Below are 17,170 nucleotides of genomic sequence, written 5' to 3'. Positions count from 1 at the left end.
GGTTGTTCCCAAATCTTGTTCATTTACATTCACGCTTTAACAGTAACCATCAGCTAATTATTGCTTAATCATGGATTAATTAGCATCATTAGATTCGTCTCGCGATTTACAACCCATCTGTGCAAAAATTTTTGCAAATAGACTTCATTTAGTACTTCAAATTGGCAAGATTCCTTCGCAAAAAAAATTTCTGACAGCAAACAGATTGCTGGGAAGCGTGCAAGGGTGGCAGCGCCAGCCTTTGCACTCTAGGTTTCCCGAATTAGGCAGCCAAAGGTTAAAACTGGGAACAAACACAGCACTGAGATAATCAGCCAAAGCGCATTAACAGGCTGTATTTGCATATCCAACTCTCATCAGGAGTTAGCAAAATGTAATGCCCACTAACAAGGTCAGCACTCAGCAGAATCAACAGAAGATGTATTGGACCCAACAAGGTCAGCAGAAGCTATGAAGGTGTGGGTTGTGATCAAGTGAATCATTCACAGCTCAGATTAAAGATCCAATGAAATCTAATACGCCTTCACATATTCGCGAATGAATGGCTCAACAGCCAAAACATTACCAGTCAAACCAGCTCCTTCAGCAACTGTCACCTTGTTCTGGCATTGACTGAAGTTAAAGGCCTCTCCAGGTACCCCACGCTTGACTTCATCAGAGATGTCAGCTGATGATATGGCGTTCCTTGATTCCCGAAGCTTGTTTCTACAACGTGGAAAAAATCAGCAGAAGTTCACCAAGTTAGCCCACATGGGCACATGGCTATGGTTGTGGTTCACTTCAAATCTAAATAAAAAAATGATTGGACATACTGAAGGTGCACAATAAAATCTAGGCCGAAATCACATATCATATCATTTAGTTAAATGACACACCAGGTTGATGCCTTATAACTATACTAGTGCTTTAAATGTTGGAAGTAGTTCATACATCTCCTTTTCCAACTGCTTCTTAATGAATTCCTTTGAGTGAGCGGTAACTTTATCTGTCTTGTTGCAGAATAACCTTTTTCTTCACTACAGAGGCCTTCGTCAGAGTGTCATACAGGTACCTACAACAAAGACCATGATATGGTAACACAATACCAACTTTATTAATGAAATGATAGGATAGGACAAAGCCAGATATCATGCTACTAGTTACAGTGCTAATTTCAATCGAGCATGCAATTGAAGGGAAGAAAACAGTCAAATAAACATCAATACTTTTTTTTTATACTAAAAACAGAATCCTTACTCTGCAGCAGCTTGCATGCTAGACAAGAAATCTTGAGCGTCAACAACAAAAACAACCCCAGCTGCTTTAGGCACACTACTACACAACGTGGCTTTAGTAACACCAAATTGGGTTACTGTATCTCTATAAAAGTGTTACTAATTCTCATAGTAACACATCCTTTTAGCGTTACTATAGCTGATGTTACTATAGTTTGATCAAATGGAACACAATAAATGTGTTCTTTTACATCCAAAAAAGTGTTACTACTCAATAACACAATTACTACTCTAATGGAACATTTCTTAAGTGTTACAATGATCCTCTTTTGTAACATTTTTTAAAACTCTAGTAATACTTTCCAATTATGGTAGTAACACTATGTGAGAACAATCTATTGAATTTTAGGAACATATGGTTTGTAACACATGCTTTACCTACTGTAACACATTCAAAAATTGGAATAAAAATAAATATTATACACTTGCATATGTGATATAACGTTGACATAGAGATTTTTTGAGGGAACATTACATACTGCACAATGAGAATAACCAAAAGTTTCAATCATCACGGGAAGTTGTATTGATTGTAGGAAGGAAACATACAACAACAACAACAACAACAACAACATAGCCTTTTTTCCCAAGCAAGTTGGGGTAGGCTAGAGATGAAACCCGAAAGAAAAAAGTTCAAGGTTCAGGCACATTGATAGCTAGTCTCCAAGCGCTCCTATCCAAAGCTATCTCTTTAGAGATATTCCAATCCTTAAGGTCTCTTTTAACCAACTCATCCCACGTCAGTTTAGGTCTACCTCTACCCCTCTTTACATTATCGACCCGCTCAAGAACCCCATTACGCACCGGCGCCTCAGGAGGCCTTCGTTGGACATGTCCAAACCATCTCAGCCGATGCTGAGTAAGTTTCTCCTCAATTTGTGCCACCCCGACCCTATCCCGAATAACTTCGTTCCGGACTCTATCTCTCCTTGTGTGCCCGCAAAACCACCGCAACATCCGCATCTCTGCTACACTCAGTTGCTGCACATGTCGCCTTTTTGTAGGCCAACATTCAGCACCGTATAACATCGCCGGACGAATTGCTGTCCTATAGAATTTGCCTTTTAGCTTTTGTGGCACCCTCTTGTCACAAAGGATGCCAGAAGCTTGCCGCCATTTCAACCAGCCAGCTGAAATTCTATGCCTAACATCTTCATCAATGTCGCCATCCTTTTGTAGCACCGATCCTAAATACCGAAAAGTATCCTTCTGGACCACCACTTGGCCATCTAGACTAACGTCTCCCCCCTCATGCCTAGTCGCGCTGAAATCGCACATCATGTACTCGGTCTTGGTCCTACTAAGTCTGAATCCTTTCGACTCTAACGTGCGTCTCCACAGCTCTAACTTCCTATTAACCCCTGCCCTACTCTCGTCAACTAGCACCACATCATCAGCAAAGAGCATACACCAAGGGATCTCACCTTGTATATCCCTTGTGACCTCATCCATCACTAAAGCAAATAAATAAGGGCTCAATGCTGACCCCTGGTGTAGGCCTATGTTAATAGGAAAGTCAGTGGTGTTGCCATCACATGTTCGGACAAACGTCGTCGCATCCTTGTACATATCCTTAATGAGGGTAATGTACTTAGTTGGGACTTTGTGCTTCTCCAAAGCCCACCACATGACATTTCTTGGTACCTTGTCATATGCCTTCTCAAGGTCAATGAAGACCATGTGCAAGTCCTTCTTCTGCTCCCTATATCTCTCCATCAATTGTCGTATTAAGAAAATCGCCTCCATGGTTGACCTTCCAGGCATGAACCCAAATTGATTTTGGGTCACACTTGTCACTCTTCTTAGGCGATGCTCGATAACCCTCTCCCAAAGCTTCATCGTATGGCTCATCAGCTTAATTCCACGGTAGTTAGTACAACTTTGAACATCACCCTTGTTTTTGAAGATAGGTACTAATATACTTCTCCTCCATTCTTCAGGCATCTTGTTTGACCGAAAAATGAGATTAAAAAGCTTAGTTAACCATACTATTGCTCTATCTCCTAGGCATCTCCACACCTCAATGGGAATACCATCAGGACCCATCGCTTTACCTCTCTTCATCCTCTTCAAAGCCTCCCCAATCTCTGCCTCCTGAATTCTCCTCACAAAACGTCTGTTGGTATCGTCAAAAGAGTCATCTAACTCAAGGGTAGGGCTCTCACTCTCTCTATTAAATAACTTGTCGAAGTACTCTCTCCATCTATCCATGATCTCCTCATCCTTCACTAGCAGTCGATCTGTCCCATCCTTAATGCATTTGATTTGGTTGATGTCCCTTGTCTTCCGCTCGCGGATCCTAGCCATCCTATAAATGTCCTTCTCCCCTTCTTTCGTGCCTAGCCGCTGATACAGGTCATCATACGCCTTACCCTTTGCTACACTCACAGCTCGCTTTGCAACCCTCTTCGCTAATTTATAGCCCTCGATGTTGGCTGCACTCTTGTCAAGATGGAGGCGCTTGAAACACTCCTTCTTCTCCTTAATAGCCCTTTGCACCTCGTCGTTCCACCACCAGGTGTCTTTCCCCTCCTGTTTGCCTCCCCTACTCACGCCAAACACCTCTAAGGCCACCTTCAGAACACATGTTGCCATCTTTAGCCACATGTCATCTGCGTCTTCTCCTTCTTCCCAAGGCCCCTCACCTAGCATCCTTTCCTTAAACGCTTGTGCCGCTTCCCCTCTAAGCTTCCACCACTTTGTTCTCGCAATCTTGGCACATTTGTCCCAGTGGACACGTACCCGAAGACAAAAATCCGCCACCACAAGCTTGTGTTGAGGGACAACACACTCCCCAGGTATCACCTTACAATCTAAGCAATCACGTCTATCCTCCCTCCTAGTAAGGATAAAGTCGATCTGGCTCGAGTGTTGTCCACTACGAAACGTCACAAGATGGGATTCCCTCTTCTTAAACACGGTATTCGCTATCAACAAGTCGTAGGCTAACGCGAAGTTCAACACATCCTCCCCCTCTTGACTCCTGCTACCATACCCAAAACCCCCGTGCACTCGCTCGAACCCTACATTAGTCGCACCCACATGGCCGTTGAGATCTCCTCCTATGAAGAGTTTCTCGCTGGTAGGCACGGTACTAACCATGCTATCTAGATCTTCCCAGAACTGCATCTTGGTGCTCTCACTAAGGCCTACCTGAGGGGCATAGGCACTGATCACATTCAAAACTGAATCTCCAACTACCAACCGGATTAGGATAATCCGGTCGCCTTGCCTTCTAACCTCTACGACTCCATCCTTAAGGCTCCTATCAATCAAGATGCCTACACCATTCCTACCCGGAGTTGCTCCCGTGTACCAAAGCTTGAAGCCAGTATCCTCAACCTCCTTCGCCTTCTGGCCCTTCCATTTAATCTCCTGAACGCATAGAATATTTACACGCCTCCTAATTGCTACATCAACTAGCTCTCGCAACTTACCCGTTAGGGACCCTACGTTCCAGCTACCTATACGAATCCTAGTTGGCTCGGCTAGCTTCCTTACCCTTCGCACCCGTCGAGGGAAGTGCGAAGACCCTTGCTCATTTTTCACTACACCCGGGCGTAGATGTAGCGCGCCATTCAGGTGACGACCCGACCCTTGCTCACTTATCATCGTACCCAGGTCATGATACGACGCGCCCTTGGGGGGATGGCGACCCGGCCCTTGCCCATTTATCACCACACCCGGGTTCCGATGTAGCGCGTCGCTAAGAGGGTTACGCCCCAACGAGTTTCTTGTGGGTTTCAAATCCATTAGAGTGGCATTTTTTATGCTGGTTTGCCAAAACCTAACGCAACCCTCCTTCTTTACCCGGGCTTGGGACCGGCTATGTTGAGACGACTCAGGAGAGAGAGTCTTCCAGTCAGCATAGGCGGAGTTGAAGGAAACATACTACTCGTTCACAAAATGTAATAGTATATTTACATAAGGACATGATTCTATAGACCAAATTGTACAAGTCTGGACTAGTTGAAATGAATTTGAAACATGAATATGGAATAATCTTCAAATCCATTGCTCCTTGATCCATTCTTGTGCACATTCAGATATATAACTCAACCATTGATCATTTCAACCTGCATAGAGAAAAGGTAGGTGTAACATTGATCATTTTCAGTCTACGTAGAGAAAGCTAGTTGTAAAATTAAGATAGTCATAACATACACAAATGGGTGCTCCTTTGGCATGGGCATCACCAATGATGTTGTAACCAGTCATGGGCATTACTAATGGCTCATCTTGTATGATTCAGACTCAAATTATTTTAGAATGAGTGGACTGTCTGTAACCCTAGGCATCCAAATTAAATGGCACATGCTATATCTCCAATTCAATGTCCCACATGATTTATTTCAAGTCATCATCACGATTAGTATACACAGATTTTGTTTACATCTAAAATTTATATCCAATCACCGGATATAGACATATATACCACATAAGAAAGACATGATGACACTGAAAATTAGCAGCAAATGTGCATTGTACAAGGAAACAAAAGTACCTACCAAAATCAATGAATCACCACTTGATTCTAGGCCAAGATATAGACCAAAATGGGCTAGGGTTAAATAGAGGTCAATATGAGGTAGGGCGCACTGAATCTGCAAGAATTGAAAGCAAGCCGATCTTTGAGAATGGCTGGGTCTTTCAGTACTAGTAGGGTCAGATCGAATGGAAAAGATAGTGCTGGTACTCACACTACAATGGGAGATTTTAGTGAGGATGTTCTCTGAAAAATCTTGGAGATGGAGGCAAGCTGGGAGTTGAAGGGAGGGAGGGAGGGAGGGAGGGAGGCAGGGAGGGCGGGGGATAGAACCCAACTGCCCAGTCTGCTTGGCAGAAAACCAATCCACTCAAAATGGTCACCGTGTGGAGGTAGGATTATTTTTCTCTTTGGGTAGCTGGTTCTAACATGCATATAAAGAAGGTCCCTAATAAAATAATTTGTCTCTACTGCTGGAAAATCCACATGACCTGGTGGACTGCAGATATATAGAACAATAGGAGAAGCTTAATAAATAGAAACCTTGAACTATTTACCCTTGGAAGAACAATGAGAACTAAAACCCTAGATAACAAACATGTTAGATGAATAAGTGTCATTCACATGCTTGATGGCCACAAATAAGCATCAATTTGTATTCAAAGAAAGAGATGATATAGATGATTGCTACAAGTATTACATAGGGTTAGTAAGAATTTGCACCTTAGTTGATTATGCCAGAGTTAGCACACTGAGATGCTTTAGCTTTCAGATTTGATCAGGCAACAACATAGGAAGGGACCCAGAATTACCTACATATACACAAAGATATATGGACGTCTATGCGTCTCATTACGATGTGTGAAACAGTAGGTAATGATACAGAATTACAGGTTTTCTCAACAGATATGTGAGAAAAATAGAATTTAATTCTTTTGACATGTGCAGTGAATAAATATCAAAAGAATTATTGAACAAGGTTAATGAAAAACAGAGCATAGCTGGAAAAGCAAAAAAGTGAGGGCCACAAGGTAGACAACAGCCATCCGTGGTCCAGACTCCAAATGGCAGGATGTGGTCTAACGAGTACACCAAATCAGAGGAAGTAAATGTCAGTGGCAGCTTGCTTAAACTTAACATGCTTTACTAACAAAATATATAGGGAAGACTTCGAGGAAGTCATGCTTTTCTTCAGAGAAAATGAAACAAACCCCTTGATCATTTATTTTAAACAAAAACTAATCCTATATCATCAGGGAGATTAACAAATTCATTATCAGAAGATGTGATTCCACTAATAAAATTGTACTGTAACAGAGAAAACGAAACAATCTACAAAGGAAGTGTTTGCAGAATCATATTAACAAGATGCTAATTTAAACATCGAGTATGCATGAATGCACCAATTTTGTGCCAGCAAGTATCTATTATCCTTGTTATATCTATCTATATGCTCCTGGGGAACATCAGGTGGAGATTTTTGTCACCCTCAGCTAATGATGCCACCGCGAATCACCTTCAGGTCCTGGACCATGTGGAAGTGGAGCTACTGCTTGCGTTCGCCGGGGCCCCAGTCGCTCGGGCTCTCCGGCGCAACGATGTTCCTAGAAAGTACGGCTCCGGGCAGGGGGCGCCGAACTTTCAGAACTCGCGGAAGGGGGGCCGCGGTGGCCACGGCCCGGGCTCCTCGGTCTTCACGGGCACGGGAGGCGAGGCGGCAGCAGACGCACGGCCCCGATGGGGCGCGCCGCCCGGGTGTGGCGGCGGCCGGAGGCGAGGAGGCCGGGTGTGGCGGTGGCGGTTTTGGATCCACGCGCGGGGCCGCGCACGCGGCGGGTTATCATCGGCATCGGAGGCGGCACGGTGGAGAGGTGAAGGTGGAGGCGCGGGGTAGGGCCAGGGGCGGGCCCAGGATTTGGAGCATGGGTATTCAAAATTTTCAAAGACTTTTTTTGATAGCCTCAAATATAGACTCATATCACATAATCCATTGCTATCCTTTCCAAAAAAAAAGACCTCATCAAGAATTAGTGGTGGCACTACCATTCTTCTCTAAAAATTTAACGCAAATTCGCCATCAGTTTATCACAAACATTTTTTGCTCACTGCATTGCTAACGATTCACCACAAATTCACAACTATTCACCTATTACAAGGGTTTATTAACAAAGCATGAAACATTAGACTCGCGATGCTGCCGCCCACCGTCCTTGCGGCCTTGGGCACTAGGCTGTGCGTGGTGCTTGGGCGTGGCGCCTCCGCGCCGAGCAGCTTGCAGGCAAGAGGGGCTGGTAGCTTGGTGCCCCCACGCCATGCGCCCGATGCCTATGCGCCTAGCCGGTCTACTCGGAGCCGCCTCCCGGCAAGCGGAGTGCCGGAGCCGCAACGGCCTAGGCTCGGGCCACGACTAACTGCCGCCGTCAGCCCGTTCCTCGTTCGCCGCAGTCTGGCCGCCGGCAAGGGTCCGCCGCTGCGCACCGCCTGTCTAGGATTCCTGGGCGAAAGGGTGCTGGGTGGCTACTCGGTCTTGTAAGGGGGCAATACTACAGGATGGATCAGGTGCTGATATGGACCGTATTTTGGGACAGCAAGTGGGGAGGGTGAGGAGATGGACTTACTATTATTTTTGGGCTTGAACAAGAGAAGGAGAGACGGTAGGCCTGTTATACTGTGGAGTTCTTATTTTTTTTGAATCATATACATGGAATACAACACATATACAAAGTTTTATGCCAAAAATAATGGGTATTCAGTTGAATACCCTTGAATTCAACTGGGCCCGCCCTGGGTAGGGCGTCGGTCATGGAACCGCCGGAGGCGCGCGGGGGAGACAGTTGGGGATGGCGTCGCCGCGGCAGGCGGAGAGGCGCGGGGAAGATTAGGCAGCGGTGATCGATCTGACACACCTGAAAACAAAATTTGGCACACATACATGACCTGGTCAAACACCGAACCAAAAAGCTGTTTTACTTCTTTTTATCGTGGTGTAGATATTTCTGCTATACATTGCGTGGAAAATAATTGCAATTGTTAAATATTAAAAATGATTTCCGTTTAACGAAATCATGCAAGAAAGTGTTGAACTCTCTTCTATGCTATGAAAATAATAAACTATTGAGATGGTCTATATGAAAAAGTACCTATATATATCATAACGATATAAAATAACTGAAATGTTTGTCACCTATATCGGCCCCCACTAACCCCTCACCTTTGATGAACGTGTCAGGATCGAGGGAGGTGGGATGAAGATAGACCCATAGAAATTATATGTTCGAGATTGTTTGTGATAAAAAGTAATTTTTTTTCTTACCAACCTGCACATACCCTCTATTGCACGCACCTGCTTCAGTAGCCGGGCCTGCTCGACGAACAACGGGCATCCATGACGCCACCACCCAGCGCCCCCGACCAAGTGCATCCACCCCGGCGCCCCCTCCACCCAACCCGTTCGAAGAACACCCCCCGACATTTCATGATGACATTTTCGGTGACATTGAGTCACTGACATGTGGGACCCACATCTTCGGGTCCCACACATTAGTGACTCAATGTCACCGAATCTCAATCCCTCGTTATACCCCCATCGTCTACTCTACTCGTGAAGCTATCTAGTGTCATCACATTAATGGCACTTAGTGAAAGGAAAAAAAAATTCGAAGCGCTTCTTTGTAACACTTAAATTGTAACATTGTTTTGTATATGTTACTAGATACTACTATCTTGTAACACTTTAGATGTAACATAACTTTTGTGTTACAATAAATATTTTCTATAACACAATTTCGTAGAACATGTACTATGTGTTACAACACTCATCAGTAACACATAGTTTTGTGTTACTATTAAACTTCTCTGCAACACAATGATGAATGTGTTACAAAAGTGTGTTACAATATCTATGTTCTGTAGTAGTGGCAGGACTTCATCAAGCTTGGGTTTGAGCCTTGCATGATCAGGAACATCAACAATATGCACAGGTCTCACTTTTCCTTTCTGCGCAAAGAATAAGAGTTGCAGTTAGCAAGTACAAGTTTGTGTATAAAAAAGTAAAAAGTGCTGCCACTTATTTCTTTCACATTAACGTGTCAGAAAGATTTATCTTTAAAATTGCCTTACTCTTTCCTTCTCTGAGTTCAGCACAAATGTATCGTTGTTTTCTTCCATTGAAGTCACAGTTCCTTGATGTGGTGATCCATCCCGAAGCTGACAGGGAGAGAATGGCAGAATTAGCATGGAAGCAAAAGATGGTACTCAACTATTCATTACATAGGTATATGCCAAAATAAATCCAAATTTAAAGAAAGAAAATCAATTATTTTTTTAATGGTTAAGTAGAATTCAGATGGCATCATATTCAGTCAAACCAAGTCCAATCACCATAACCATAACAAGCAGAAACAAAGTCGAGCTAGGAGGCCATTCGCTATTCTTTTGAACCGTAATTCGTGAAATGGAACTTGGACGATATCATTTTTACAAATTAGATATTTTTCATTGCTCTTTGCTTGCAAGACCCTAAACATCACAGAGATAACAAAAAATAAAAGGAAATTATCTGGCAGAAAAGAGTAGTTTTGCCACTTCCACTGAACCCAGATAGCACTATGGTGTTCGGTTTCGAAGATTTCAGACAAGAAGCTGAGGGGGAATAAAACAGCACACGTATTGCTTACTCACAACAGCCGAAACCTTAACAAGTAATGTAACAGGCATACAGATCAGACACGAGGACACTTCACATATATTTAAAACAAGTTATCTCCAAGCAAATACCCTATTGGTTTCATGAAACCATACATGTCATCATCATATAGCTTAATGTTTAAGAGCCTTTATATATCAATATATCATCTAAGAGCATTAAAATTTTCTAAGCCCAAACCTGCCCATATTAATAAAACCATGGGTTCAAGTTCTGTTAGTTCAATCTACACTGGACACAACTTGTGGCAGACTGAAAACAAAAGGTCAACAAAAGCCAAAAAATTCTGTTCTCCACTCCCTCCCTTCTGAGCAGAATCATACTTACAAAACTAATAAATACTCACTACAGTACACAGATGGGCTAGTGCATACATACATGCATACCAAAAATTGTGTTGTTTCTTGACTAATCAAAAGTCCACTATGGATTGCTCTCTTAGCAATCGGTCAGTCGTTGCTAGGTTACACAGATTATAACATCTTCGTCATTGTCTAGAATGGTTACCTTAGGATACAGGGCATGGTCATAGTCACACTTCAATGGCATATGAACTCTGTGACAGCATACTGCAGCTAACTGTGCAAACAAACATATTTGCCAATAGCAACATCTAAGGCAGATAGAAAAGCTGAGCCAGCTGCAATCTACAATTATAACCTTTCCTGTAAGGAAGAGGAAATTGCGCTTCACCCTAGCAGTTACCTAAAAGGCATGTATTTAATTGCAATGCCACCTTCCGGATGTTCTTGGGTGCATCGTGGGTTAGTGGGTTACAGTGTTACACACTTACACCAACTAAATACAGCAACTAAAGGTTTTTTTTTTGAGAATGGAAATAACATTCCATTAAACATTAGCTCCAGGTTTGTCAGCGGAGACCAAAGGAATTACAGAATCTGGTGCATCGACCAAGAATACATCTAAAGCATCCTCAACCAAACTAGCACCATAGGCAGCCAAACTATCTGCTACTCGGTTACATAGTACAACAAATCTTGCGTTTGTCTGAACAAAGCCCCGTACGGACTCCTATCCCAAGCAAATGATCTAAGCGCTTCACCAAGAACTGTTGCATCTGTCTCCATAATAATGTGAGTCATTCCCAATTGGGCAGCATGCTCCACACTGCGCAGCGCTCCTACCGCTTCTGCATGCAGAGGACTTGAAAGCCTTTGCAGCTTTCCAAACCCCACTTCCAAAATATCTCCTCTGTTGTTTCTTATTACACATCCCCAGCCGCCAGTACCAGTGTTCTGGTGATAAGAAGCATCAAAGTTGATCTTGAAGAATTCAGGCGTCGGTGGTTTCCATTCTTCATTACACCTTTGGGAACAAGATCGTCTAACTTCACGTGAAACGACTGCAGGACGCTGTCACGCCATCTGAGCCGTCGGCTGAAGATCGCACGTCTGCCAGCATCCGTCAATAATTTATGCACTCACGGCCTGCTAATCCGGCCCAACTATAGCCCATGCTCTCCACAGCTCGTTGAGTCGCAGCCCCGGAGCACTTGAGCGCCGCCGCCGCCGACATCTAGCACCGCGCCGCCGGTAGCCGCCGTGTGCTCGCGCCACAGCTAGCTGCTACCTGCCACGTGCCGTGCTGCTCCTAGCCTCCATGCGCCGCGCTGCCGCTCTCATCGCTGAGTGTTCGCTTCCATCGTCCGCACCACCGCCCATGGGTAGGTGTCGTCCTCTGTGGTCCGCACCTTTCTTCCCCTCCGACTGCTCCGCATAGAGGTACACGATGCGGCAGATAGCGCCCATCCATGCAACATGGCCGCAACTGATGCAGCACCACCAACACTCCATCCTTCTCCATGTGCTTCAGGATTCCAAGGGGAAGGGCAGCCATGGTTCTGCAGTTCTGCATATCAGGTTGTTCAGTTGTTCAGACAGTAATGTAAATAGCAGAGCTGTTGATAGTTTTAGAGCAGAGTCGTTAGATAGAACTGTGAGATTGTAGAGTGATATTGTGACTAGAAATTTGAGAATGTGATTACCGAATTACCCAAGTGAATGACTGGATGTACAGATTGTTGCATAATAATGATCATGTCTTGTTTGAAAAAGAGCTTCAGATGCGCTCATTTCAGTAAACATACATACATGGTAGCAAAAGATATTCAGATTGCAAAAGAAAGTCATACAAATTAAACTTGCAAAAGATATTCAGATTGCACATCGATGACAAAAGATATCCATACTACTAGAAATCAGCAATAACATCATCTGTGATTGGCACCTGCGAAATAAAAGATTCAAAAAATAATTGAGATAATGTTTTTATGCCATGTATGGTTTAGAAAACCGATGTACTGATTTGAAATATTACCGTCAACATCTGAGAGACGGTATTGATGGCCATATATGGTTCAGACATTTCTTCCATGGGTAAAGAAGTACTAGGATAAATATTTTGCACTATTGCAGTGTCTTGTACTGCTGTTGTTTCATGTACTGCTACTTCCTTTTCCTTTTTCTTACCTCCCTTCTTTGCAGTTTCTTGTTCCTTCAAACAAAAGAAATAAAATTGAACATATTCCCACATTGAACACAGTGAAAGAGAATCAAATATATTTTCTGTTATCACGTACCTTAGAGCCATTTTCCTTTTTCTTACCTCCCTTCTTTGCAACTTTGCGTTTCTTGTCAAGCCAATTTCTTTTACGCTTTGAGGTTTTAGTTTCCACCTCCTTTTTTTTAGACTTGCTGTACTCAACAGATCGATTGGGGGAGAATTATTCGTGGGAACATTGGTTGGATCCATTGCACTAGGAAAACCTGTGAGTTCTTCTTCGACTTTCTTGCTAACCATGTCAAGTGCATTGGTTACTAATAAGGCACATCGTGGATGACTCGCAGCTCGATGTGCCAAATTAAGAAGTTTGCGAGTCATATTTTTGTAGCGAAGCATATTATCTAATTTTGGATCCTCTGTGATGTTTCGGCCATGGTTGTCTTGTACTGTCCCACTGCGTGCTTCTCGGGTCCATCGCTTCAATATATATTGTTTCGGGAGTGACTTGATATTCATCAAATCAAGAACTTTTAGAGCATGGCCACACAATATTCTGATTCTATTGAACTGCCCACATCTACATGTGCTGGTTTGGTTTGCCGGATCACCAATAACTTTGTACTCCTTAAGGGTAAAATTTTCATCAAGACTCCCAATTGCTACAAGATATTCATTTTTGCCATCCAATGTCGTGGTCACTGCTGCCATGGACCTCTCATATTCACATTGGAAAGATTCATAAATCTTTTTTTGAAAGGAAAAAGCTTAATAAATCTTTGGTGTGTACAGCTTGCTAGCTTGGATTAGCATAGGTGTCTTCATTTTGAGTCTTGGTATTTTTTTTACTTGATTCAAATTCAGCTTCCAATTCTTTATTTCTTTTAAATTCCACGACCCTTTCAAAATGCTTAAGAAAGCGAATGATATCAAAATCTGATTTGAAATGCCGCTTCAAGTCACTGTTTAGACTCTCACTCAATTGTGTACTCCCCATCCCTAATGTGTACACATTACTCATATAACATTCAGCCCATTTCTCTCTTACCTTATATATACTATCCAACCAAGTTTGCTTGCTGGCCTTTGTCCTCATGATGTTAAATGCTTCTTGAAATGTTGCTTCATCTTCATACTCATACATACATGCACTAAAATCTGCGAGAATACTTGGTTCTTTCTCGCTCTCTTCAGCTTCAGCTTTTTCCCATCTCGCTCTCTTGCTGGCCTTCCTCTTTGCTGGCCTTACTCTTTGCTGGCCTTTCTTGCTCTCTTGCTGGCCTTTCTCTTTCGAGTACATGATTCGTCATCGTCAGCTTCAGCTAGATGCTTAACAGCATTTTGCATAATGTGAAAAGTGCACAAACCATGCTAAGCTTCTAAAAAGACCTCCTTAATAGCTTTTCCCATTATTGCATCTTGATCAGTATATTATTTTAGGCTGCTTGCCATTATGTGCTTTTAGAAAGGTCTCAAATAGCCATTTGAATGACTCAAATGTCTCATCATACATGAGAACAGCACCAAAAACCACAGTTTCCCTAAAATGATTGAACCCAACAAATACTCCGAAAGGCCTACTCTCCTTGTTTGTTCCAAAGGTAGTATCAAAACTGACTACATCACCAAAATATGCATAGTCAGTGAGCATTTTAGCATCAACCCAAAAAATGTTAGCTATTTGTTCTTCCCGATCCATTTGCAATGCATATTGGAATGACGGGTTCTCAGCAATCTTTTCTTGAAAATACATAAGCATGCTTCTAGCTTGACCATATGCCATCTCACGTTGGCGTTTGGCCCTCAAATAGTTCTTGTGGTCTCTAAGAGTGTAACTGTGATTAAGTGAGCCACCAACTTGAATGGAAGCCAACTCATGGGCAGCTTTGGGCCCAATTCCTGCATCGTCAGCAGTCTCGATTTCAAAACCTTGTAGCTCTGAAATTTTCCTTTGAGACACCAACAAATGTGAGGTTTGTGGCAACTGAAGGGCGTGATTGTGTTCCAAAATCAGCTCAGTGACTTTGCAATTTCCCTTATCCCGGTCTAGTATGAGACCCATGCGAACTTGGCAATCTGTTCTAGTTTCAGCTCTTGGACACTTTATTAGATAATCTCTTTTGTCTTTCAACCTGTGACCCTCATTAGCACAAACAAATCTGCACGACCTAATCTTTCCATCCAATTTTCTTTTGTTTGAGTACCTTTTTCTAACCTCGAAAACTTTTTGTCCACCATAGCTAACCCAAAACATCCAAGCCTCATCTGTACTACAGAATTCCATGCCAATTTGAGATAAGAAATTTGGGGAAAATCCATCCCTACAGCAAACAGATATTTAATTTGGTGGTGGTATAATAAGCAGCCAAAATATATCAGATTGTACGAGGGAGAAAGAAGCAAGCATGGGTTACACACCTCTTTTCTTCCATCTCACATATCCTGATTCTATTTTCTGATGAACGCAAGTTGATGTTTCTTCAATCAAGTCTAACACGAGGTGACTGGATGGGAGGATGGCAAACAAATTAGAAGAATATTGATGCAATCTAAAGACACATGGAGAGACGGAATCCACACCTGCGAGCATGTTCATGGTGACACAACTCCAGCAGCAGCCAATCGCCTCACTCTCATGCTCGCGGAAAAGCCGATCGCCGACTCCGACGCCGCCGAAACCCTCTCTCGCGGGAAAAGAGACGGAGCTCGCGCCAAGAAGGAAAAAAAAACAGCGCCAAAAGGCGAGCGACGGATGTACTTGTTATTGGGCCAAGGCCCAGATAGTAGAGGAGTGCGGCGGACAGGCCTGCAGCTCTAAGTTGCATCCTCCGATTCTTAGCTGACGGCACGGATGGCGTGACTGCGTCGTGCAGTCATTTCGGGTGAAGTTAGACGATCTTGTTCCCCTCAACGGTTCAGGCTGAACCGAGGACGCATTGCAGGGCAACAGGAAATTAGGCTCGATACGACACCTGCGGTAAGGACCAGGATTGTGACGGCAATCGCCACAGCTGCAACGTAGATCTGCTCAGGGGGCTGCTGACGGATCCAGCTCTCCGCTTGGCCTACCCAGATCTCAGCTTGCCGAATCCACTCCTCCATCGCCGCGCTAGCCCAAGAATCCCCGGAATTTTCCTTGACAGATTGATCTCGATGGCTGAAGAACCTAATCCGAGCCAGTGTATGGATGGAATGGATCAGTTGGATACACGGCGCTACGGCAGCAGGCAAAGACGCGTGCAGCCAGCAAAGCAAAACTCGTGAAACAACCCAGTTCGTGGGTAACTCAACTCAGCAATGGATGAAGAAACCGATCGAAGTCGAGACGGATGGGTACAGAGGTCGACGCACCAACGGCTGGCTGGTGGCGAGAACCCCGAGCGCAGCCGGTGAGCGTCAGTTGCCGGCGGCGTGCGTCTGGGCGTCGAGTTTTTTTTTTGGAGGGGTGTCCGGGCGTCAAGTTTCTTTTTTAGGGGGACCGGGCGTCGAGTTGGGGAAGAGGTATGTGCTTGTGGGCCTAGAATACTTTGGGCCAGCAACAAGATTGGGCCGGTTAAAGGACAATTTATTTCGGACTAAATTTGGGCCGTCCATGATTCTTACTGCACTAAACCTTTCAAATAATTACTTTTTCTCTTAGAATAATTTTTTTATCTTTCAAATTAGTTTGTAAATTGTTTTAGGTCTTATAGTTGAGTAAATTTTATGTATAATTATTAGTAAAATTTTTATGTGTCTATGATGTAAGAAAAAATTATTTCGCTAAAATAGTTTGGATTTATCTAAAAAATTAAATTGGCTAATCTTTTTCTAATGTTTAAAATAGGTAAAAGTTTTAATAAAATTAATCTTTATTTTTCCTATACCATAAAAATGGTTTAAAAACTATTAGAGATAATAAAGGTATTGAAGAAAATAGGATAATCCAAATAATACTTTGTAAGGAAAAGAAGTTTGTTCTTGCGTTGGGTGTAATATGAAAAATGCTTTAAATATGACTAGCCTTATCTTTTTATTGTTGGCTTGCAACTTTATCGTGGAGAAAAGGTTTAGCAGCTAGCTTCTTCATCGATTTTGCATGTGTTTGTCTTCAATTCTAAACTACTCTCCGTTCCAAATTGTAGGTCGTTTGATTTTTTTACCTCAAATTTGACCACTCGTCTTATTCAAAAATTTGTGTAAAAT

The 17,170-nt window shown here is 43.2% G+C and overlaps 1 pseudogene; it reads right to left on the bottom strand.

The window, feature by feature from the left end:
- Nucleotides 1–302: 302 nt before the first annotated feature.
- On the bottom strand, nucleotides 303–16,087 carry LOC120652108 (annotated as a pseudogene).
- Nucleotides 16,088–17,170: the final 1,083 nt, after the last annotated feature.

Source organism: Panicum virgatum, chromosome 9K (genome assembly GCF_016808335.1).
Source record: "Panicum virgatum strain AP13 chromosome 9K, P.virgatum_v5, whole genome shotgun sequence".
Lineage (NCBI taxonomy): Eukaryota > Viridiplantae > Streptophyta > Magnoliopsida > Poales > Poaceae > Panicum > Panicum virgatum.
This window is presented reverse-complemented; position numbering and strand designations above follow the sequence as displayed.